Raw genomic sequence first — 26,094 nt, forward strand, 5'->3', positions numbered from 1 at the left:
ACAAACCAGCAAGAAAAAAAAATCCCATCAAAAAGTGGGCTAAGCACATGAATAGACAATTCTCAAAAGCAGATATACAAATGGCTAAGAAGCACATAGAAAAATGCTCAACATCACTAATTATCAGGGAAATGCAAATCCAAATCACAGTGTGATACCACCTCACTTCTACAAGAAAGGCCATAACGAAAAAATTAAAAAAAAATAGATGTTGATGTGGATGAGGTGAAAAGGGAACACTTTTACACTGTTAGAAGGAATGTAAACTAGTACAACCACTGTGGAAAAGACTGTGGAGATTCCTTAAAGAACTAAAAGTAGATCTACCATTTCATCCAGTAATCCCACTACTAGATATCTACCCAGATGAAAAAAAGTCATTATACAAAAAAGATACTTGCACACACATGCTTATAACAGCACAATTTGCAATTGCAAAAGTATGAAACCAGCTCAAATGCCCAACAATCAACGAGTGGAGGAACCAAATGTGGTGCATGTATACATACACACACATATATAAATATCATGGAATACTACTCAGTCATAAAAAGGAGTGAAATAATGTCATTTACAGCAACCTGGATGAAACTGGAGACTACTATTCTAAGCGAAGTAATTCAGAAATGAAAAACAAGCATCATATGTTTTCATTCATATGTGGAAGCTAAGCTATGAGGACTCAAAGGCATAAGAATGATACATTGGACTTTGGGGACCTGGGGGAAAAGGGTGAGTGGTGGGAAAGGATAGAAGACTACACATTGGGTATGGTGTACACTAAAGAATTCATTCATGTAACCAAAAGCTACCTGTTCCCCAAAAACCTATTGAAGTAAAAAAAAAAAGTGAAAAAAAAACCCAATCATAAAAATAATTCCTTATTACATCATCAGGTAGTGAACATTCCTAATATAAGGTGGGGGTGGGGGTAATCAAAAACACTTTTTAAAGAGTTTTCTTGTTAAAATATAAATATAGGAATGACAACAATAGTGAAAATATTTTTTGATACCTTATTTTACTTTACATTCTATGTCCAGAATGTTCTCATAATCTTAGCTATATTTTGAGAATACCTGCAAATAGTCTCATCACATAGCTAGTCCCTTGAAAATATTTATTAGGTGGCTTTTTATTTTTATCATTATAAATAATGGTCTGATGAACATGATTTTGTATGTATATTTGTACATATCAAATAGTTTTTAAGATAATTCTTGAAAATGAAATTATCATTTCAAAGACTACAAATATTATTAAAATGTGGATATGTATATTGCCTGATTTTCTTTGAGAACAACTGTACTCATACTATGTTTTTTTGTCACCCAGGCTGGAGTGCAGTGGTGTGATCTCCACTCTCTGCAACCTCCACTTCCCGGGTTCAAGTGCTTCTCCTCCCTCAGCCTCCTGGGTAGCTGGGATTACAGCCATGTGCCACCACACCCAGCTAATTTTTGTATTTTTAGTAGAGACGAGATTTCACCATGTTGGTCAGGCTGGTCTCGAACTCCTGACCCCATGATCTGCCCGCCTTGGCCTCCCAAAGTGCTGGGATTATAGGCATGAGCCACCGCGCCTGGCCTACTATTTTCTTGAAATAAAGATTTAATCAATCTTAAAAGCTTCTTATCTGTGTGTATATATTTTTACATTTCTAACAATGTATGACATTATAATATTTAAAAACTTTTCCTATTTGCTAGAGTATTCTATAGTTTCTTATTACTTCATCTTTCACCTATTTACTTTTTTGAGGGTTAGTTCTTGTTCTAAAACATAAGGATACATTTATTTTTGACATCTATAATGATAATAAGACATCTTGCACACTAGAATTAAACTTAACTATGTTGCAGTTTATCAATTTGATCTCTCTTTTCTAACTGTTTCACACACTTTTGAAGATTACTTGGCAACTGGTAGTTTATCAACAAATATTAATTTAACAAGGAATGAATGAATTAATTAATATTGATTACTTAACGTGAGTGTGAGTATGTAGGTTTGGGTCTTAATACTGAAATGCAAAATGTTTACTTTTATCCCTGGTTTTAATCTTGAGATTCAGCAATCACTGACGTATTTGATGTAAAGTGTTTGCAGTAAATACTGAAACCTCTTACTGTTTCTACAAATTAGACAAATGTCAATTAGCTTAGCATGAGTGTGTTGTTTGCAATTATTTGCAGTATATTTCGTATCCTTTTAAAAACTGATATGGACCATGAAAAAGTAGCTCTATCAGACTGACTCCTCCATCCCGGGCAATTACGAAAGCTGGACCAAACCAAACTTTTGTTACCATCAGAAAGCACTAGTAATTAATACAAACGAAGCACACAAGAGGAGATTAATATTCACACTGAATTTCTCTTTAACTGCATTTTTAAATACATTTTTCATAGAAAGTGGAAGTTTATTGGTCAAAGGAAATACAGAGTTCCGGCTTGCCGATGCAGCTGGAACTTGATATGCAGGAGAGAGTAGCAGAGAAAAATTCTCTAAAAACCTGTATGAAAAATTCTCTAAAATCCTGTATAAAAAATTCTCTCCCAACCTTGATTGACTGCTAAGCTTCACACACATAGAACAGACAGCTAGAAGACCTAGCAAAGAAGAGAGGTTGCACAAGACATGGTATATGTTAGAATCCAGGCCCAGTAGAACTTACATGCAATACAAAAGACAATGGGTATTCACTTGTGACCTCTAAATGATTGTGCCTTAGATGTAAAGGCAAAACTAAAATAGAACCACTCTAACGTAGCCTAAAGTAAAGCATCAATAGAATCAAGATGAAACCCTCATATTTCAATTTTAAAATAAAACAAGGCAAAACCCTACAAACCAAAATAGAAACTCAACAATATTTACAGGAATATGATAATGCAAAGTCTCCATAAGCACACTATATCACAAAAAAAGTGTAAAGAAAAGTAAGAAAAATATTTAAAATATGAGAAAAATAATACCATACAGCCAAAATATCTAACCTACTTATAATTGGAGTTTAATAATGGGATAACAGACAGAATAGGCCAGAAACCACATTTTAAAAACATTGACTAAATAATATGTAATTTGATGAAAGACATGACTTTGTGGATTTGAGAAGTTCAGCAAATGTCAATTGATCTAAATCCAAACAGTCTATCCCTGAGTCAAATTACTAAAGTCATTAGATTAGAAGTAAATATCCAGAATTCAATTTTATTTCTATATATCAGGAAAAAATTAAAAATCCTTCACAGATATCCTGCAGATAAGGGGGGACTACTGTATAAATATATATTCACATGATTTATAAAATAGGGGTCACATTAGCTGAATATTTTAAAAATAATCTTTTAAGTAAATAGTGCTGGAACAATTAGATAACCTTATAGAAAACCAAATAATTTTTGACTCATTCCTTATGCCATATGTAAAAATTAATCTGAAATGGAAAATAGATCTACAGGTCTATGGAAAGTAAAACAATAAATATTCAAGAATATATAGGAAAATAATTCCGTGAACTTGGGTGAATAAATATTTGTTAAACAGAGCAGAAATATGCTCACTCCAAAATCAAAATATTGATAAATTGGACTTCTTTGAAATCAAGATCTTTTGTTCATTGAAATGGGTAAGTCCAAAAAAAAACTAGAAGAAGATGCATAAAACAAATATATCTAACAAAGAATACATATCTAGGTTATAAATGAATCCTACAAATTCATAATTAAATGACCAAAGACACACTTTAAAAAATGGAAAACTTGAAGAAGCAAAAGGTAGATAGCTAAATGGTCAATAAGCATATAAAATATGCTCAACATCATTATGCATCAAGAAAACACAAAGTAAAATCTCAATGATTTATCAACTTACTCCAAGAGAAAAACAAAAACTAAAGAAGACAGACAATGTCAACTGTTGGTGAGAAAGTGAAGAAACCGAAACTCTCATGTAGGGTTGGTAAAAATATAAATTACTTCAATTACTGTGAGTAACTCTTGACAACGTCTATTAAGCCTAGGCACACTTCTACCTTATGACCCAACAATGCCATGTTTAGGTATATATCACAAAAACATAATTGACTACATTAGCCAACAGTATGTATAAAAATATTTCTACTGACCTCATTCATGGTAGCATAAAACTGGGAGCAACTCAAACATCTACAAAAAAGAGAATGGATGAATTTTAGTGCATTTATAAAATCAACAAAAAGTATTCCTGAAAAATGCAAAATCATAGATAATTCTGACAGATAATATGTTGAATGAAAGAAGACAGACACACAAGTTATTATAATATGATTTAGTTCATATGATGTTTGAGACTAGACAGAATTTAATCTTTAGTTTTCAAAAGCAGAATTATTATCTCTGAGAAGGATTATAAGAGAAACTTCTGTTATCCAACGTAGTGCTGGAAGTCCTAGCTAGAATAATTAAACAGGAGAAAGATATAAAGGGCATCTAAATTGGAAAGGAAGAAGTCAAATTATTCCTGTTTGCTGATGATGTGATGTTGTATTTGGAGAAATCTAAAGACTCAAAAAGAAAACTACTAGAACCGATAAACAAATTTAATAAAGTTACAGGACACAAAATTAACATACAAAAATCACTGGCATTTCTATATGTCAACAGTAACAATGTGAAAAAGAAATTTAAAAAGTAATCCCATTTATAATACCCACAGGTAAAATTAAACACCTAGGAGTTGACTTAATCAAAGACGTGAAAGACCTCTATAAACTATAAAACACTGATGAAGGAAATTGAAAAGGACACCAAAATATGGAAACATATTTCACGTTCATGAATTGGAAGAATCAATACTGTTAGAATGTCCATATTACCCAAAGCAACCTACAGATTCTATGCAATCCCTGACAAAATATCAAAGACAATCTCCACAGAAATAAAAAAAATTTCTAAAATATATATGGAACCACAAAAGGCCCAGAATAGAGAGAGCTATCCTAAGCAAAAGGAACAAAACTGGAGGAATCACATTAGCAGACTTCAAATTATACTACAGACATATGGTAACCAAAACAGCACAGTACTGGCATAAACACAGACACATAGACTAATGGAACAGAATAGAGAACCCAGAAATAAATCAACACACCTACAGGAAACTCATTTTTGACAAAGGTGCCAAGAACATATACTGGTAAAAAGACAGTCTCTTCAATAAATGCTGCTGGGAAAACTGGATAGTCATATGCAAATGAATGAAACTACACCCCTACCTCTCGTCATATACAAAAATCAAATCTAAATGGATTAAACACTTGTTAAGACCTCAAACTATGAAACTAGTAGTAAACACTGGGGATAATCTCCAGGACATTGGTCTGAACAAAGACTTCTTGAACAACACCCCACAAGCACAGACAACCAAAGCAAACACGGACACATGGGATCACATCAAGATAAAAAGCTTCTGCATAGCAAAGAATACAGTCAACAAAGTAAAGAGACAACCCACAGAACGAGAAAAAATATTTGCAAACTACCCATCTGACAAGGGATTAATAACCAGACTATATAAGAAGCTCAAACAACTCAATAGGAAAAAAATCTAATAATCCAATCAGAAAATGGGCAAAAGATTTGAATAGATATTTCTGAAGAGAAGACATGTCAATGACAAACAGACATATGAAATGGTGCTCAACATCAATGATCATCAGAGAAATGGAAATCAAAACTTCAATGAGATATAATCTCACCCCAGTTAAAATGTCTTTTGTCCAAAAGACAAGCAATAAAAATGCTGGAGAGAATGTGGAGGAAAGGGAACCCTCGTACACTGTTGGTGGGCATACAAATCAGTATAACCACTATGGAAACAGTTTGGAGGCTCCTGAAATAACTGAAAAATGAGCTACCATATGATCTGGCAATCTCACTGCTGGATATAGACTCAAAAGAAAGGAAACCAGTATATCAAAGAGAAATCTGTACTCCTATGTTTGTTGCAGCACTGTTTACAATAAATAGCTAAGATTTGAAAGCAACCTAGGTGTCCATCAACAGATGAATAGATAAAGAAAATGTGGCACATAAACACAATGGAGCAGTATTCAGTCATGAAAAGAAAGCAATCTAGTCATTTTCAACAACATGGATGGAAATAACATCATTGTGTTAAGTGAAATAGGCACAGAGAGACAAACATTGCATGCTCTCACTTATTTATGGGATCTAAAAATCAAATCATGATTTGATTGACTTGATATGAAGGAACTCATGGACATAGAGAGTAGAAGGATGGTTACCAGCAGTTCGGAGGAAGGTGGAGATGGTTAATGGACACAAAGAATGGAAAGAATGAATAGGACCTACTATTTGATAGAAAAATAGGGTAACTGTAGTCAATAATAACTTAATTTTGTATATTTTTAAATAGCTTAAAGAATGTAATTGTATTGTTTGTACCTCAAAGGATAAATGTTTGAGGGTTTGGATACCCCATTCTCCATGATGTGCTTATTTCTCACTGCACGCCTGTATCAGAACATCTGATGTACCCCCAAAATATACACACCTACCATGTAAATATAAAAAAATAAATTTTAAGGAACCTTCTGGAATGATATATATTCAATTTAAGGGTGATAGTTACACTGATACATAGATCTGCTTCATATTAAGCTGAATAAGGTTGTGCTCCTTACTAAAGTTATAGCAATTTTTTTAAAGGGTGATCATTAAATGACATCTAATGCCATATGTTCATTTAGGAGTCAAGCTATGCTATGTTATGTAAAATTCTGGACTGAGTAGATTTGGCTTTTGTTTAACTCCGGTTTTCACCAACTTGATCAGGATGTGCCATAGTAGTGTTTTCTTTTTCTTCTTTTTTCTGCTTCAAATTTGTTGAGCTTTTGAATTCATGGGTTTATAAATTTTATTAAATTTGAAAAAAATTTGGCAATTATTTCTTCAAACTTTTTTTTTCTGACTCTCTCTCCCTTTATTCTGTAGATCTAATTATACTTGAAATTGTCCCACAAGTTTTTGGTGTTCTATTCTCTTTATGTTTTATTTTGGAGAGTTTTCTTTTTTTCCTATGACTTCATGTTTACCACTTTTTCTTTTGAAATACATAATTTAATCTGTTCTTAATATCATGAATATACTTTTAAAAGATATTGCATTATTATATCTAAAAGTTCAATTTTTTATTTTTTATCTATTCTATTTCTCTCTTCATCATGTTCCTATTTTCACTTACTTCTTTGAACTTTTGGAACATATTTATAGTCACTGCTATTATGTCCTCTGCTAACTGCAATGGTGATTTCTAGATTTGTTTACATTTCTTAAATTTTATCTTCATTATTGGTCTTATCTTTCTATTTCTTTACATGCCTGGTGATTTTCATTGTATGCTGCACATTTTGTATTTTTCATTATTTGTTTCTGTATGGTAGTTTTAAAATAATATTGCCCTCTTTGTTCTGGTATGCAGTGGAGTTATTGGGGATCAGTTAGAGCCTTTCAAGGTCTGTTCTTATATCTACTTAAGCTTCTTTTTCTCTAGTGGTCTGTCCCACAAATTATGAGCACCTCAGTATCCCCAAACACTAACCTCTTTTTTTTCTCCACTCACAGAGATTTCTGAGGTTTGTTTGGCTTTTTCTCTTCTGTTGTTACCTGGAAACTACTTCTAGAGACTAAGCTATTGCAATTATAGGAATTATCTCATTTATTTTCCTTCTCTCTGGGATCACAGTTCTGCACTGCCTGCTGTACAATAACTGAAAACCATTGTTTCATATAGTTGTCTGGTTTCTAGTGATTAAGATGTGAGGGCAAATCAAATACCTGTTAATCCTCCTGGACTGAAGTGGAAGTCTACATATATTCACTTTTATAAGCCTATTGAAATATCACAAAAGACCAAGTGATAGTAAAACTTGTTTCCAAGTGACATAGTTGTGTTTTTGTTTTCTCTTAGTTTGCTTCTTTGTTTTTGCCTACATATATAATTTAATAAATATACCTATTACAGAGCAGTGAAATTAACATTTACTGAAATAAGTAAGATTTGCTGATTTAAATTTCTTCACTTTTTTCTTTATTCTTTAGCACACCTAAAACTAGAAAATCATCACCGTCTGCTAAAATAACTATGGATTTGGCTGATATGAACCTATTGGATTTGAATTTTAACCATGCCACTTACTAACTTTGTAATGTTAAGGAAGCCACATAACTCCCCTGAGACTCAGTTTCTACAGCTATAAAATGAGGATGAACTCTGAATACTAATTTTGAAATATTCACCCTTTAAAATAATAAATCCATTTTGTGAAACATAATGTCATGCATATAGTTGATACAAAAAAATAGAAATCTGTGTGCTAAAGAACAGCATAGGGCAAAGGACGTAACTCATGTAGAAACTGCATGAAATAGAGAAAATAACATAGAACTCATGTGTAGGAGAGCACTAATCAAAAGTCCTTTCTGGAAAAATTTACTTGACCTTTATGAGGCTCATTTTTCTCATTTTTATAATGAAATGGTTTAAGTTGATAATTGTAAAAGTCATTTCTAAAAATGAAATTATGTGATCTGATCTCACTTAATGCCACATCTTAACAAACTGACCTAACTGGTCACATACAAAGCTCGATATTTTGCTATTTTTTTGTTTCCTATTATGCACCAGCCAAAAGTAGATTTTTGTGAATTCTTGTTATCATATAAAAAGATTATTGAGTATTGTTTCTTGTTAGAGCAAATCTCTTCTTTTTGGGTCTTACCATGGAAAGAATCTATTAGTTGTTTTCTATCTCCTTGATAATCTGTGAAGCATTTCTTTGTGCATATATATCTTTCTACCTTTTCCAGAGTTTAGAGTCTCTGTTGGAACTTTAGTCAATAAATTTTCCCATTATTTCCAAAATACAAGAACAGAGATTCTAGAGACTGTCTTTCCAGTGGTTGAAAATAGAAATTATTGAGGCACTGAAACCTTATCTGAAGTGAAATGATGGTTTTTCACAGCACTTAATGAGAGAAAATTAGAAAGTCACATGGAAGTAGGAAAAAAGTTATTAGAAACAAAGATCACTTACATTTTTTGTTAGTTTAAAATGTTTACACTACTCACTCAATGTATATTGTTTTATTATTTTCTGATGATGTCTATATGTTACTGAAATCTTGAAAGCTAATATAAAAGTGCCTACCTGTAAAGCAAAAAGTTTTTAAATTATTTAAATACTATCTATCATTTTGCAATTATATTATCACTCAGGAGATTGTATCCTGTGTTCCTACAATGCTTCCATCTGACACATACTTGCCTTGCATTCAGTTTCCTCTTCACCAGCCAGGCTAAGTAGGAGGTCAAGATTCTGGTTTTAGGAGTCTAATGAGGCTAAAGGAAAAGTAGGTTTAATGACTAGTCTAAAGAGCCCAGGGCAATCTCAGAGTCGGTGACCGATGTAAAACTGATATCACAGGCCCCTGAGACAATAAGTGTCATTGCAACAGGGCTAGACAGGACTAAAGCTCTTAGGGCCTTAGTAATGTGTTAAGAAACCAAAGATCACCAAACAGAGTTGTAAAAGTGAAGTGAAAAAACATACTGAATCCCAGGACAATCATGCAGGTAATATTTATCAAAGATTTTTAACTTTTTAAATTTGTAATAAAATGTTATCATTCCTTTCACTTTAGCTGACATAAGCATAATATAAAATTTTATATGACTATTTTAATATAGAAAACATACCATTATTTTTAATTCCATTTCAATCTTTTCAGTATCTCCATGAGATGAAGTGAAATGGTGGTGTGAGAGAATCTATTATCATGTCATTTGCATTACCCAGAATATATTAATTACTAAAACTAAAAGTTATATAAACACTTATCAATCGATAATAAAAAGATAACTCAAGAAAAAATAAAAATAATCCAATTTAGAAATACACAAAGGATCTTAATGGATATTTCTTAAAAGAAGATATATATGTCCAATAAGCACATGGACACTCAATATTATTAGTCTTTAGACAAATGCAAATCAAAACCACATTAAGATATCACTTCATACCCAATAGGATGACTATAATAATATGTATTTTTAAAGACAGGTATCTTAGTCTATTATAGCAGTGTTGTGCTGCTATAACAGAATACCTGAGGCTGGGTAATTTAAAAAGAACAGAAATGTATTTCTGGAGGCTGAGAAGTTCAAGACCAAGGTTCCTGCATTTGATTTGATGAGAGCCTTCTGGCTGTGTTCTCTCATGATAGAAGGCAGAAGGGCAAGCTGGCTGTATGAAGCCCCTTTAAAGGGCTTTAATTTCATTAGGGAGGAGGAAGCAGCCCTCATGGCCTAATCACCTCTTAAAGGCCTCACCTCATGTACTATCACATTGGCAACACCTGAACTTTGTAGAGGATTAAGCTTCATCATCAATTTTTGGAGGAGACAAAAACATTCAAACCATAGCAACAGAAAATTACAACTGTTGCTAAAAATGTGGAGAATTGACTATTTCATACACCATTGCTGGGAATGTAAAATGGTACAGCTGCTTCCAAAAACAGTGGGGTTGTAAAGCAAAAATTAAACCTAGTGGTACCATACGACCCAGCTAATTCTACTCCTAGCTTTATGTCCTGGATGACCTTTAAGTTCCCCTCAGCCTGACTAAATTTTAGCTAGGTTTCTTCCTGAATATAGGTCACTGTCCTCCTTTTTCCTAGATCATTTACTTGAAAAAACTTGCAATTGCAATTTTTTCTCTTCCCCTCTGAGATATCAACTTTCTCCCAGCCTCTTGCCAATTTTGGAATCCAGGAATGTCTTTCTCAAGGAGCCACCCCTTTCAAATATAATAATTGAAGAAAATATTGTTTCTACCTCCCAGTCTCTGTGGGAGCATAGAATCCTAACTTTAATGAAAGACTATTAGTGAACACAGGTGACCTAATCACATTAACCAACCTCCCCTCTAATGTCCATCAGTATGTTTCCATTGACATACTCTAGCATTTAAAAACCTTCCTATTCTTTGTTTCAGCAGAATTGAGTTCAATCACCCTCCGTGTTATAAGAGTCTTGAGTAAAGATTTCCTTGCCTTTTAACTTCTTAAGGTACAATTTTTATTTAACATATATATCTGAGAGAAAAAGAAAGACATTTCCACACAGAAATTTATACATTAAATGTTCATAACAGTTTTATTTATAATAGTCAAAAAGTTGAAAGAATCAAAATGTCCATTAAGTGATGAATGGATAAATAGAAAAAGAGAATGTGATATAGTCATACAATTTATCTTGCCAAAGAACTAATATGTACAGAAGCATGGCTGATCCTGAAAACATTATGCTAAGCAAAAGAAGCCAGTTACAAAAAGACCACATATTGTATGATTCCATTTACACGACATGTCCTGAATAAAGAGGTTGTCCATTACAGAGAAATAAGATTGTTGGTTATGGTTAGGGGGCTGAACAACAATGGGGAGGTGACAGCTAATGGACACAGGGTTTCATCTAAGAAGATGGAAATATTTCAAAATTAGTTTATGGCATTGGTTGCACAACACTGTAAATATAGTAAAAAAACCACATTGAATTGTACACTTTTAATGCATAAATTATATCGCATGTGACTTATATCTAAAAGCTGTTTTTTTAAAAAAAATTCTTCCCCATAATGACATTCTCTGTCTTATACTGATTTATTTATTATTAGCTTACATACCACATATACATTTCCTCATCTGTTTATTGCCTACCTTCCCACCAAATTGAAAGTTGTATATAAAAAGAGTTCTTGTTCATTTATTTGTTTGCTTCATTTCATATTTCTAAGTCTTAAGAGTTTCTGACACACCATAGAGTATCTGAATTAACCTAGGTAAAGCAGCAGCAGAGACAAGGTTTTATGTGCAGTAGTTTATTTTGGGAAATATTCCTATGGCACAGGAGTTGGTGGGGGGGGATGAGAAAATGAAAGAGGGAAAGAGAAAAGTCAATAGGAGGGTGAGTTCTAGGATTGCTCCCCGATGTGGAAAATGCTGCTTAATTGGGACCTTCTTTGGAGATTTATATATGGAGTCTCACAACTTCCCACAAGAACAAAAAGAGGAAGTATTTGTCATCAGCTCTTCTCTCTCATCATGCAGGAACTGTCCCATTAGGTTGTTCACAGCACTGATATTTTAGTAAAACATGCATAAGCGCAAAGTAGGCTTATGCAGGTTTCCCTACACTGAGTTACAAAAGCCCAGGAGAATAATCCAAGAAAGTAAATGTGGTGAGACAAAGCACTATTAGTTTACATCTGCATGCATCTGCTTGCCTTAGCAATGTCTGGAGTAAAGGTTAGGTAGAGAAGATATGAAGTAAGGCAAAATAAGTGTCCAACACACCAGTGATACTTGATGAATACTCTGGTCCCCTGGCCCCATTTAAAAGAACATGGTCAATAAAACGAGAAGAATCTGACAGCCATCGGGGTACTGGATCACTACCTCTGGTATTTCCCCTCATTTCTCATTTCTGAATCTTCCTTGTTTTTGCTTTCCCCAGCTCTTCAACATTGGATTATTTTCTGAGGCCTCCTTTTTTTTGACTGTGTATTCAGATAAATTAATCTCCTACAAATCTCTAAAAACTCTAAAAAGTTACCTAAAACTGTCATAAATTAAAGGTAATCCAATGCATAACTATAGACCCTGAGAATTTTCACTTATTCTGTTAATGGTGGCTGATAAATCAAACAAAACCAGAAAATTTTTGGTGAGCAAAGGCATATTTTTCATATGCATTGAAACATTTAGACTGTAGTTAAACTCTACTAATGTATATTGACTGTTGAGAATGTAAGTGAAACCTTCCATTTTGCCTTGAATAACCTAATTCTAATACAAAATAATAAACTCTATTCTACCTCTTAGAAGTTTGCACATTTGTAGGAGTCTAAGTGGGAATGAGTCTTCACCAGCCTCTTTGTCTCTTGACAAGAGTACTCTGGGATCATGGGCATAAATAACCCACATAGAGATAGGATCTGGTCTGCTTAGAGGACCCCCTTCTTCTTGGGAAACCTGAAGCTGCATTAGTAACATCTCAATCTATGAACTTTCATTCTAACTACAATGTCATCTGGACCTAATATATGAGTTCTCAATATTTTTTATTATACTACATGGTATAGACATTTTCCTAAGGTTTGCATTGCAGACAATTTAGCATTGTTCCAGAATGAATAGGCGGTTTTCAAACAGCAGGACTGATTAGTTTATCACAGCTGACCTCTTTGGCAGGGCTGGGGATGGTCAACCCTAGGTCCTGAGCAATACCTTATGATTACACAGACTGATGCTACGATCTCCTTCAACTGATGAAAACATTCACTAGTTAACACTTTGAAACATTTTTTTCTGTGCCTACACACATGTACGACCACATAATATTATAATAGTAGGCATATAACTAATAGGTAAATCTCTCCTTTCCCTCTAAGTAATGCAATTCAGGACCACGTATCTCAGGCATTGTCTGTGATTTGTTGAAATTGTATTACTTCTTATAGGTATATTCCACCAGCAAATGTTTTCTGCTAAGTTTTGAAAGTTGTCTAGATTGTAGTTGCACCATTTTCTCTTAAAAGGCATATATTCCTCCATTATTACGTATGATACATAAGAGTTCATGCAGTTTCACAGAACATTTTTCATACTGCCATTACTTTGATGTATTTTTCTAAGACAGTTACCATATGGTTGAAATATATTTAAAAGTATAGTGGCCATTTCGCAAATCACATGTGTGACTTTAATCACCTACTACTTTGGGATTTATATAAGAAAATACATTTTAATCTCAAAAACCTCTTTCTAGAGACTAATACCAGTTTTTATATGCTTCATGTCAAATCCTCATAATCAGTAGATCAAATTATTAGTGCACTACATGTTCTACTCTTTTCCCAAATTCATGTTGTAATGCCTAATATGAGAAACAATTACATGAGCCATGATGTTTCAAGTTCTGATCTGCTCCTCCAGATATAAGGCTCAGGTTAATTATGTATATATGCAGGGAATATGTTTGCACCTTAAGGAAAGAAAACTCTGTAAAGTCTCAGGCTTGGGGAACCAATCTGTTTTTCTTCTGACATTTCCAGGCAAACTGTTAGCAACCATCTTCTCCCAAAATTTGGCCAATAGTGTTTTAGTACGTCACGTATTCTCACCTCATTTTAGGTTCCTCTTGTTAGAGAAATAAAATTATTTCACATATAATCACCATGCACTTTTTTTCTAACTGTTTGCTATCTGTGAAGTACATCATTATCTTTTCATTCATACTATAGTATTTGCCTAATTTGGTACCAGGCCTAATGATTCCCTACCCCTTAACAGTTCTGGAATAAGGAGTATGCTTTCAACCCCTTGGAATGATATGATTACACATATCAAACATCAGGACTGACTAGTTACTATGGCATGTAGCCACACATCCACAATATTAGTATTTTTTTGGTGTAAGTCAACTTTGTCTATCCCATGTCCTGAATCACTGAGAAGTCCATTATATTCCTACTACTGATATATGTATGATTATTCCTTTAAGAAAGGGCTGGCCCCTTTAATGACCCAGTGGTCCACTCCAATCATCATGAGTGCTCAAAGGTAATGAGCTAAAAGTGTGTCTATTAGAGTTGACAAGTCCCTGAGTCATATTCACTTATGTCATGGAGGTGTCACTTATCTTTGTATCTCCCATAGATCTTCACATAGGGTTAGTTCCAAGTAAACAACCAGCCCTGTCAGCATTACTGAAGTATCACATGATATCTGTTTTGAGCTCATAGCTTGCAGAGTCTCATGGATAATACTCCAGATTTCTTTCTGTCCTGACAGCCAAACCAGTTTCCAGAATATTAAAACATACATAATATTCTTTTTGTGAGACTTTCAAATGAGGCCCATCTCAAAAATTTAGCCAAAACAGCTAGTGTTTTTGACGGAAAAAATAAACTCTAATGAGTTTTGAATCCCCTCTCCCAAATCTCAGGCAACCTCTAAGGCGTATATTGGAAATGGGTGTTATAAAACATCCAGCAACTGAAATTGTCATGGGGTGCTTGGTGTGAATGATACAAGGTAAGAAAGATTAGGATTAACAGTATATTTGCCAGGTTAGCATGCACAAGGCAGATGGACTTTCTGGTCTACTCAGCATTTTTTCAATCCCAGAAAGGCTGAGTGTTCTGCAAAACTTGCTGGTTATTAACCTTGCAAGCAAACAGTATTAAATCTTCCCCTTTACTGTCACCCATTTAGTGTCTGCACAGGTGCATCCAGCAATAAAATGGATGTACGTCCTCTGTACCTTCCTTATCATTCACTCGGTTGTGCTTTGGGTCATTGGGTTTGTATGAACAGTACACAGTAGAATCCACGAGGAAGTGGTTCTAAGTGTCCCCATTCTAAGGCTTTTATTCGCTTCAAATCAAGGCAGGTATGATCTTCATTAACATCTTAACCATGTAACCAGCACATTATCTCCCTGTTCACTCAGACTTAATTTTAAGGTCTTGTACTAGTCTGATCTCACACTGCTATAAAGATACTATCTGAGACTTCATAATTTACAAAGAAAGGAGTTTCATTGACTCACAGTTCCTCATGGCTGGGGAGGCCTCAGAAAATTTACAATCATGGCGGAAGGCCAAGGGGAAGCAAGGCACATCTTACACGGCAGCAGGTGACAAAGAGTGCAGGGGAAACTGCCACCTGATCAGATCTCATGAGAACTCACTCACTATCATGAGAACAGCATGGGGGGAAATGCCCCCATGATCCTATCACCTCCCACCAGGTTTCTTTCTCAACACGTGGGGATTACAATTCAAGATGATAATAGAGCCAGATCATATCAGGTCCTAATTAAGAACTGTGAACTATACATGAGGTTCTAAGAACTTCCCTAATCTACACTTCCAAATAATAGAGGCCTTCTCCAGTCCAGGGGCTCCCTGGCATCAGTCTTAAACAAAGCGTGATACATTATTCTTTCAGCTCCTATGAGAGGGAGGACCCTGTGATTCCTGTCCATGTAGCGAAGTGACTGGAAAATGTGTATAGAACTAGGATGAATCTTCAAAGTCAACAGCTGTGATTACCTGTGCTAGATATGTAGGGAGCATGGGGTCTGGATAAGATACTGTGTTTCACTCAAGAAACTAGAGGAAGTATAATTAAGATGATTAGTTCAAGTATTGGTCAAGGAAGGGATCTTGTTATCAGAAATCAAGAACCACATGTAAGAAATGGGATTCATTTGCCAAATATGTTTTAAAAAGGATGTGTACAGATATAAACAAAAAAGACACGATGTCTTGGGGCAAAAAAGAAGTTAATATAAAAATGGTCAGTATAAAGGAATCTGGACCTTGAACATGGAAGGGTGTTGGAGGCTGGCTGTGATACTGAGTATCTGAAATGGGGGACACACCTGCTGACTTTAAAAAGCTATGCAGCTCTGACATATTCATTGCTCTGCTCCTGAGTTTTATTGCTTTCTTATTTACATGATAATTTAGCCGTTTACACAAATTGTAGAGCTGCTTTCTTTATTTCCTATAAAGGGCAGTTGTTTTAACCCAGTGTTCTCAACTGGTAGCATTTTATTTTCACAATTAGAGTAGAGTATGCAACTGGAATTTAGTGGGTAGAGGCCAGGGATATTGCTTAACAATGTATAATGCACAGGAAAGCCCCTTACAACAAAAATTAGCCATCCCAAAATGTCAATAGTGCTAGAGAAACGCCATCCTAACAACAATACAATAAATATGCAGATTTGCCCCTCTATAATCTTTGTAGGTATTTTAAAACAAAAGTAATAAATAGAATAACAGTAGTTCCCATACTTGATAAGATATAAGAATTACATATGAAGGTTTTGAGAACCATGCATTCCAGGACCCTTCCTTAGACCTGCTAAATGAGAATATTGGTGAATATATCTGTGTATTTTAAAGGGATAAACAGCTGTGTATTTTAAAGGGATAAACAGCTGCTTCTGTTAGCTACCTGTGCTTCAGAGTAACAAAGATAATCTCTCCATTCCTAGTGTGGTAGATAAAATGGATTTTGTTTTCTTATTCTGTTTATTCACCTAAAGAGTCTTTATTGATCTGTTCATTAAATTCTGCCTCCAAGCATGCATAGACATATAAAATAGAAAAATGAATTCTCCATAAAATTTGTCATTTATACACAGGAATTGAGAAATCAAGATAATGACTGAGATTATTAAAGTAATAGATATCATAGGAATTGTTAACAATCATAGTATGCTGCTATACTATCGTGTTTAGGATTCACACAGTTTCTATTTGCAAGTGGCTCACACTGATTGTCACAAAGAGGAAACAAAGAAAATCTTTTCAACTTCTATTAAAATTCATCCTCATGCTTATTGTCTCTGCTATTATTTTAATTAAAATAATACTCTAACTAAGTAAAAGTAACAAATATCTTTATCTTTTTTGTTAGAACTTTTTTAAAGGAATAAATCCCATTGCTTTTCTCACTGTGATACATGTACTCTATTTGGAAAATAAATCATAAAACACACAAGAATACAAAGACAAAAGTGAATGATCACTAAATCACTATCCAGAGTTTAAAACTGCCTCGATTAAAAATTTTCTATAATATTTTATATTTATGTACAGAAATGCATTAACAACATTTTATTAATTTAGAAAAGAATTTGCACTGCTTCAATGTGGTCATTATAGAGTAGCAGGCATTAAGACTACTGCAAAAAATTATTATGACAGCTGAGTAATTTAATAACGGTTAATGTAAGTGAATCTGTATTCCAAAAATTTCCACAAAAGGGAGAGAAAGGCAGAAGACAGGGAGGCAAGAAAGAAGCAAATAAGGAAAGAAGGAAAGATAACCTACCCCAGATGGCTTTGCTGATGAGTTTCTTCAAATGTTAAAGGGATAAATAATACCAATGTTATATACATTCATCTAAAAAATAAAATGAGAGACTACTTTTTAATCTGTTTAACAGGGCTAGCACAACCCTGATATCAAAAGTCATAAGACAGCAAGATTACAGGTTAAAATCTTTTATTAGCATATATGGGTAGCAATAAACAAACATGATAAACAAACAAACAAAAACAAACAAAAAAACACATTTACAGGCCCGGCAGGGTGGTTCATGCCTGTAATCCCAGCATTTTGGGAGGCTGAAGCGGGTGGATCACCTGAGGTCGGGAGTTTGAGACCAGCCTGACCAACATGGAGAAACCTCACCTCTACTAAAAATACAAAATTAGCCGGGCTTGGTGGCACATGCCTGTATTCCCAGCTACTCGGGAGGCTGAGGCAGGAGAATCGCTTGAACCCAGGAGGCGGATGTTGCGGTGAGCCGAGATCATGCCTTTGCACTACAGCCTGGGCAACAAGAGTGAAACTCTGTCTCAAAAAAATAAAAAATAAAAATAAAATAAAAATTTTTTAAAATGGGCTTTATTCCAAGAATGCAAGTTTGGTTTAACATTTTGCCAATCAGTAAGAATAAAAATCATTGTCATCTTAATAGAGGCATGAAGTTCATTGATAAATTATGATACTCATTTATTTAAAAACAAAACAATAAAAAAACAAACAAAAAAAAACTTTAGCTAGCTAAGAATAGAAACAGGCTTTTATAATCTGAGTTATTTACAAAGAAAGCCTATAACTAACATCACGCTTAATGAGAAATTATTGAATGTTTTTCTCATACCTTGGGCAAAAATCAAAGATGTCTACTATTATTGTTCTAATCAACATTTTACTAGAGGTATTAGCCTAGAGCCTATGCAATAAATTTTAAAAAAAGAACTAAGAGGTATAAGAAAAATTGACAAGGAAGAAGTGAAACTATTATTTTCAGAATGTCATTATTACTTTAAAATTCTAGAAGAATAAATAAAAATTTAGAATAAGTGAATCAGTAAAGTCAATGCACACAAAATTGATATACAAACATTTTATCTGCGTATAATTGCAAATTATATAAAATATTATTATTTAAAATTGCATCAAATCACATAAAATACCTAAGATTTATGAAATTAAATTTGGGAAAGATTTCCACACTGGAAACTCTTAATATATTGCTGAGAAAAATTAGAAAATACTTCAATAAATGCTCATATAGTGACTTGGTATTAACGTTTCTGTTCTCCCTAAACTGATTTAATTATGCTAAACATTCACTTGAATATCAATCAATGTTCAAGCAAAATTTTGGAGATGTAACGACTATAAAATAGATAAAACAGTCTTGCAAAAGACATTTAAAATAGGAAGACTTAGTAAAGTAAAGACATGTTTTAAGGAGTAACGTCACTAGGATCATGAAATAGAAGCTCTGGATTTTCCTTCCACAAAAGACACACTGATTCAACTGCAACACATGGATTAATAATCTTTGTGAAGAGTCTCAAAACTATTTCAGAGGCTCTTACACCCAAGCTAGTACAAAAACAACCACACAGTAAAACTTGTGAGAAAAGCAGAGACATTTTCTGTCCATAATTCCCACCCCTGGTACAGTACTATATGATTGAAAGGGAACTTCCACCTCCCAATCTTTCCCTGAGGAGTGAAGGCTTCGAACCACACATCTGGCATCCAGATTTTTCTGGGTGCTATCTAAGAGGGTTCCATATTGTCTGTGTTGGAGTGATGTTGGGCCAGATAATATGCTAGTCACCTGGGGGCTACAGAGAACAAAGTGGTGGTTTGAACAAGTGTGAGAACAATCACCACAGCTTTTCCCTACACTCTTCAGTTCAACATGAAACTAACAGACAAAAACAAACAAACAAACAAAAACAAGCACAAGAATAAGAACAAACAAACAAACAAAAAACTCCCAGCTTTTTCCTGGGAGGGAAAATATTAAACCACATATAAAGTGCTCTAACTCACCTGGGGGCTACCTGGGAAACTGGCTTCTGTCCTATCTCTCTCAGAGTGCTGAGGAAAGGTGGCGTTATGTAGATAACTGGGGTCCACATAGAACAAGCACATCAGTTTGGACTAGCACAAAGGTCTGAGAGGCTCAGGGAAACTGACTTGTTAGATTAGTAAAGGTCTTACATTCTACAAGACCAATACATAAAGACTGGGAGAAATAAAAGTTTGTTTTATTTTCCTATTTGCATGAACACCAACAAAAAGAGCCAAGGAAATTTAAGAAACAGGAACACAAAATCGAAACAAACAGACAGACAAAAAAAACAAGATAAAACTCCAAAAACAAATCTTAATAAAATGGAGCTATGTGATTTACTGACAGAGAATTGAAAATAATTGTCATAAAAATGTTCAATGAGCTCGAGAGAACAATGCATGAACTAAAAGAGAATTTTAACAAAGAGATACAAAACTTTTAAACGAACCAAACAGAAACCTAGGAGTTGAAGAATGTAATAAGTGAACTAAAATTTTTGACAGAGGTGTACAACAGCAGATTAGAGCAAGCAGAAGAAAGGACAGAGAAGATGAAGACAAGTCATTTGAAATTATCCAGTCAGAGGAGGAGTTAAAAAAAAAAAGAATGAAAAAGACAAGAGTGCAGATAGGTTAACAGTCCTATAAGACATCATCAAGTGGACCAATATACACATTATAAGAGTCTCAGAAGGAGAAGAGAGAAAGAATCAGAAAGCTGATTAAAGTATAATGATTGGCTGGGTGTGGTGGCCCATGCCTGTAATCCCAGCACTTTGGGAGGCCAAGGCAGGTGGATCTTTTAAGCCCAGGAGTTTGAGACCAGCCTGGGCAACACAGTGAAACCCCATCTTCACTAAAAATGCAAAAGATAATAAATAAATAAATAAATAAATAAATAAAATGATTGAAAACTTCTCAAACCTGGCGAAATAAATAAATATTCAGATCCTGGAAGTCCAAAAGATTTTGAATAAGATAAATGCAAAGAAAAATCCATACTGAGCTATAATATGTGGGTATGTATATATACTCTTACTGTAGGACCCACTCCTGGAGTGCACACTGATGTGATCATATCTCACTGTAGCCTCAAACTCCCAGGCTCAAGTAATCCTCCTACCTCAGCCTCCCAAGTTGCTAGGACTATATACAGACATGCTTCACCACACCTGCATAAACTATTTTTAAATTTTTTTTATAGTGACCAAGTCTTACTATATTGCCCATGCTAGTTCTAAACTTCAGGGTTCAAGCAATCCTTCTGCCTCAGCCTTTCAATTTGTTAGTATTATAGGCAAGAGCCATCATGCCCGGCCCAAGACATATTATAATCAAACTGTTAAAAGTCAAAGGCAAAGTATAAAAGTTGTAGTAAAGATAAATATATAGACAAATACAGAGTACCGTACTACCGTAATAGCGTTGGCGAAATCACTTTTAATTCTAATATAAAAGTTAAAAGACAAAAGTATTAAAAATAACTATCACCAAAAATATACTAATAGGTACAGAATATAAAAACAGTTGACACTTGACCAGCGTATGGATTAGGGGTGCCAACCTCCCATACATTTGAAAACTTGAATATAAATTTTGACTTGCCAAAAATTAACTACTAGTAGTCTAATGTTTATTGGAATCTTACCAATTACCTATACACATTAACACATACTCCTAAACAACCAACGAATCAAAGAAATCAAAAGAAAGATTAAAAAAAACTTGAGACAAATGAAAATAAAAATACAACATACCAAAACTTAAGGGATATAGCAAAAGCAGTTCCAAGAAGAAAAAATTATAGCAATGAACACCTTTAGCAAAAAAGAAGAAAGATCTCAAATAAACAAGCAAATGTTATACCTCAAGGGACTAGAAAAAAAAGTAACCCAAAGTTAGCAAAAGGAAGGAAATAAAGATCAGAGTAGAAATAAATAAAATTGAGATTCTAAAAGTAATAAGAAAAAATCAACAAAACTAACAAGTTTTTGAAAAGATAAACAAAACTGACAAGTCATTAGCTAGACTAAGATAAAAAGAGAGGACTCAAATAAATAAAATCAGAAAGGAAAGGAGAGACATTACAACCCATGCAACACAAATAAACAAGATCAAAAGAGACAATTATGAACAATTATAGGCCTCTCAAGAATAGAATGAGAAAATACATGGTGTTAATATTAATGTATAATACATTGCAATAAAAAAGAACAGCATATTGATAAACACTGCATAGATGAATTTCACAGACATTATATTGAATAATCAATGTTTATAAAAATAAAAATAAATATTACTCTTTGTATGGTTTACTGTAATCTGATGTACAGGTGGCTTCTCTGGGTTCTAGAAATACTCTATTCTCATCTGATATGGTTGTTACACTCTTACAGACACTTGTGCTTACTGAGTTGTAAACACTAAATTAGTGTATTTTACTACATGTAATTTACACCTTAGTAAAACATTAAAAATAAAGATTTTGTAGTATAAATGCCATTTTCTAGTTTGTATCATTCATGGTATCATACTGACATGTGTGTATTTCTAATAGTTTACCAATTTAAATAACTGGTAACAAATTTATAACAGAGAATTTTGTTCTGCATTATTACAAGTGTTGATTACTGTTTTAAGCCATGCCAAACTTAGCAGCAATTATTTTTATAAAAGTAAATCTGATTGATAATTCTAATTTCATTTCTTAGGTTAGTGGTGAAATTATTTTTTCAACTATTTATTAGCTGGCTATTTGTATATTTTTGTAAAATTATTGTATCCTTCATCCATTTTAATTTTTCACTGATTAATAGGCATTATTTATAAAATTACAAATAGTAAGTGTTTGTATCTTTGTGTTACAGAGCTTGCTTTCCCAGTTTGTCCTTTATTCCTTGATATTCTCTGCTGTATTTTTTTAACAGCTTTATTGGAATATAATTTATGTACCATGTAATTTACCCATTTAACGTGCACAATTCAACATATTTTTACTATTTATTGTGAGTGAGAAGTGGCATTATGTTGTGGTTTTGCATTGTGGCACTTTTTTACATAAAGAAGTATATATTTGTAGCAACTTCATATATGTTTCTGAAAAGTTAACTTTCTATTTGCAAATACTTCTTGCTATATTCTATAGCAATGATGTATTCTTGCCTAGAATTTCTAATTATATTGATATCTTCAGTTGATTGGCTTTTAATGTCTATAACTTTGCCTTGTCTATGACTGTGATGCTAATATTAAAATACTGGTGCTTATGTATTTATTTTTTTTAGGGGTACTTCTGCTTTCATTTGTTTGCTGTTTCCTTGTCTTCCTTTTAAATCATAAACTATCTAATTTAGTTTATTTTGCATTTCCTTACAACACCATAACTTCCTTTCACTTTCTGTCCCTTTATTTTGTTTTCTGTTTCTAATATTGCTTCTTTTATTTTTGGTAATAATTTCTTTTATGGTATTTCCTTGATTTCTTACCAACCTGATATCCTCCCCCAGATTTTTGGGCTTATCGAACTATCTTTTAGACCTACTGTGTTGATTATCATATGTTTGAATAAATTTCATGTAAGAATCTATTAACTTCCAAATAAAAAAGGTTATACAAAAACTAATCCCCATGAAAAATATATATCATATTATATATATTACTTATACATAAACTCTGGATTTATACTTCACCTTTACTAACTATAGATATCTTTTCACTTCATTTTCATTGTTTTATAGATTTTGAAAATTTTCTACTTCATTAAATAAAATAATTATTATAGTATATATGTTTTAATGGAAATTACTATAATTATGTTTGCAAGGAATAGAACAATTTTATGTTTATCTATACATAGTCCTGCTAATCTTTTAAAATTAAAATTGCTTCATTTAAATAACAGTATTTGTTTCAGGACTAAACTGACTTGATCATTCAGATGCTTTACATTTTATTAGATATTAGGTATAAGATGCATACATTCTGAGTGTTTTCATATATAAATTATCTTTTTTGAAGTTGAATGGGAGTTCACTCATGAGTTGGCTCTCTGTTTGTCTATTAATGATGTATAGGAAGGCTTGTGGGTTTTGCACATTGATTTCATACCCTGAGACTTTACTGAAGTTGCTTATCAGCTTAAACAGATTTTGGGGTGAGACGATGCGGTTTTCTAAATATACAATCATATTATCTGCAAACAGAGACAATTTGACTTTCTCTCTTCCTATTTGAATTCGCTTTATTTCTTTTTCTTTCCTAATTGCCCTGGCCAGAACTTCCAATACTGTGTTGAATAGGAGTGGTGAGAGAGGGCATCCTTGTCTTGTGCCAGTTTTCAAAGGGAATGCTTCAGCTTTTGCCCATTCAGTGTGATATTGGCTGTGGGTTTGTCATAAATAGCTCTTATTATTTTGAGATACATTCCATCAATACCTAGTTTATTGAGACTTTTTAGGATGAAGTGGTGTTAAATTTTATGAAAGGCCTTTTCTGTATCTATTGAGATAACCATGTGGTTGTTGTCACTGGTTCTGTTCATGTGATGGATTACATTTATTGATTTGCATATGTTGAACCAGCCTTGCATCCCAGAGATGAAGCCAACTTGATCATGGTGGAAAAGCTTTTTAATGTGCTGCTGGATTCGGTTTGCCAGTATTTTATTAAGCATTTTTGCATCGATGTTCATCATGGATATTGGCCTGAAATTTCCTTTTTTTGTTGTGTCTGTGCCAGGTTTTGGTATTAGGATGATGCTGGCCTCATAATATGAGTTAGGGAGGAGTCCCTCTTTCATTGCTTGGAATAGTTTCAGAAGGCATGGTACCAGCTCCTCTTTGTACCTCTGGTAGAATTCGGGTGTAAATCTGATCCTGGGCATTTTTTGGTTGGTAGGCTATTACTTACTGACTCAATTTCAGAACTTGTTATTGGTCTATTCAGGGATTCGACTTCTTCCTGGTTTAGTCTTGGGGGGGTGTGTGCGCGTCCAGGAATTTATCCATATCTTCTAGATTTTCTAGTTTATTTGCGTAGAGGTGTTTACGTTATTCTCTGATGGTAGTTTGTATTTCTGTGGGATCACTGGTGATTTCCCCTTTATCATTTTTCATTGTGTCTATTTGATTCTTCTCTCTTTTCTTCTTTATTAATCTGGTTAGTGATCTATCTATTTTCTTAATCTTTTCAAAAAACCAGCTTCTGGATTCATTGATTTTTTGAAGGGTTTTTTGTGTCTCTATCACCTTCAGCTCTGCTCTGATCTTAGTTATTCCTTGTCTTCTGCTAGCTTTTGAATTTGTTTGCTCTTGATTCTCTAGTTCTTTTAATTGTGATGTTAGGGTGTTGATTTTAGATCTTTCCTGCTTTGTCCTAGTCATGCTTTTTTGTAAAGGAGTTCTCCCTAAATAATAATCCTTTAGCTTTTGAAATCTAAAACAATAGTGAAAAAATAGTGAAAATATTATTTTATTTATCAAAATTCAAATGTATCTTCTCTCTAAATAATTGAAATGTATTTTCCCTAAGTTTTAAGTTAAAAAAAAAGCAGAAATTTTCTACTTTGCTAATATCAGGTTAGATTTTTAACATAAAAATCAGAACTTCATTTACTGCATATTTTTATTATATTTTATTCGATTTGTACTTTTTTTTATTTTGGAATACCAACCTACCCCTTCTTCATATCTACTCTCTTGTTTATTATCCTATAGGAGGTGCTATTTTATTCTTGATTTTCTGTGAAAATTAAAATGCCTTAAATATTTTTGTTTGCAGAATCTATTACTATTGTGATTTGTTTCCTACTTTCTTCACTTCTTTCTTTCTTTTTCTTAACCTGCTTTTGCTTTCAATCCTTATATTTTTATTATGAAGAATATTAATCATTTAAAAAATAGTTTCTTATACTTATTTCTTATACATATAGAAGTTTTTTTAATAAAAGAATGTTTGTACTCACAAGATCTAATATTTATGTTTGAATAGCAATGTCTTTGACAGATATATGCAGCTATATCCATCAGTATGAACCAGTTGAATAAACTATGGTAGC

General features: G+C 33.4%; 1 long non-coding RNA gene across 1 annotated transcript in view; it reads right to left on the minus strand.

The window, feature by feature from the left end:
• Positions 1 to 26,094, minus strand: part of LOC129057704 (uncharacterized) — a 1,380,833-nt gene that overhangs the window by 552,767 nt on the left and 801,972 nt on the right. Inside the window, exon 7 of the long non-coding RNA XR_008522424.1 lies at positions 4,133 to 4,172. This is a non-coding gene — a long non-coding RNA (uncharacterized LOC129057704). The remainder of the gene's footprint in view (positions 1 to 4,132; positions 4,173 to 26,094) is intronic.

This window comes from Pongo abelii, chromosome 12, assembly GCF_028885655.2.
Source record: "Pongo abelii isolate AG06213 chromosome 12, NHGRI_mPonAbe1-v2.0_pri, whole genome shotgun sequence".
Lineage (NCBI taxonomy): Eukaryota > Metazoa > Chordata > Mammalia > Primates > Hominidae > Pongo > Pongo abelii.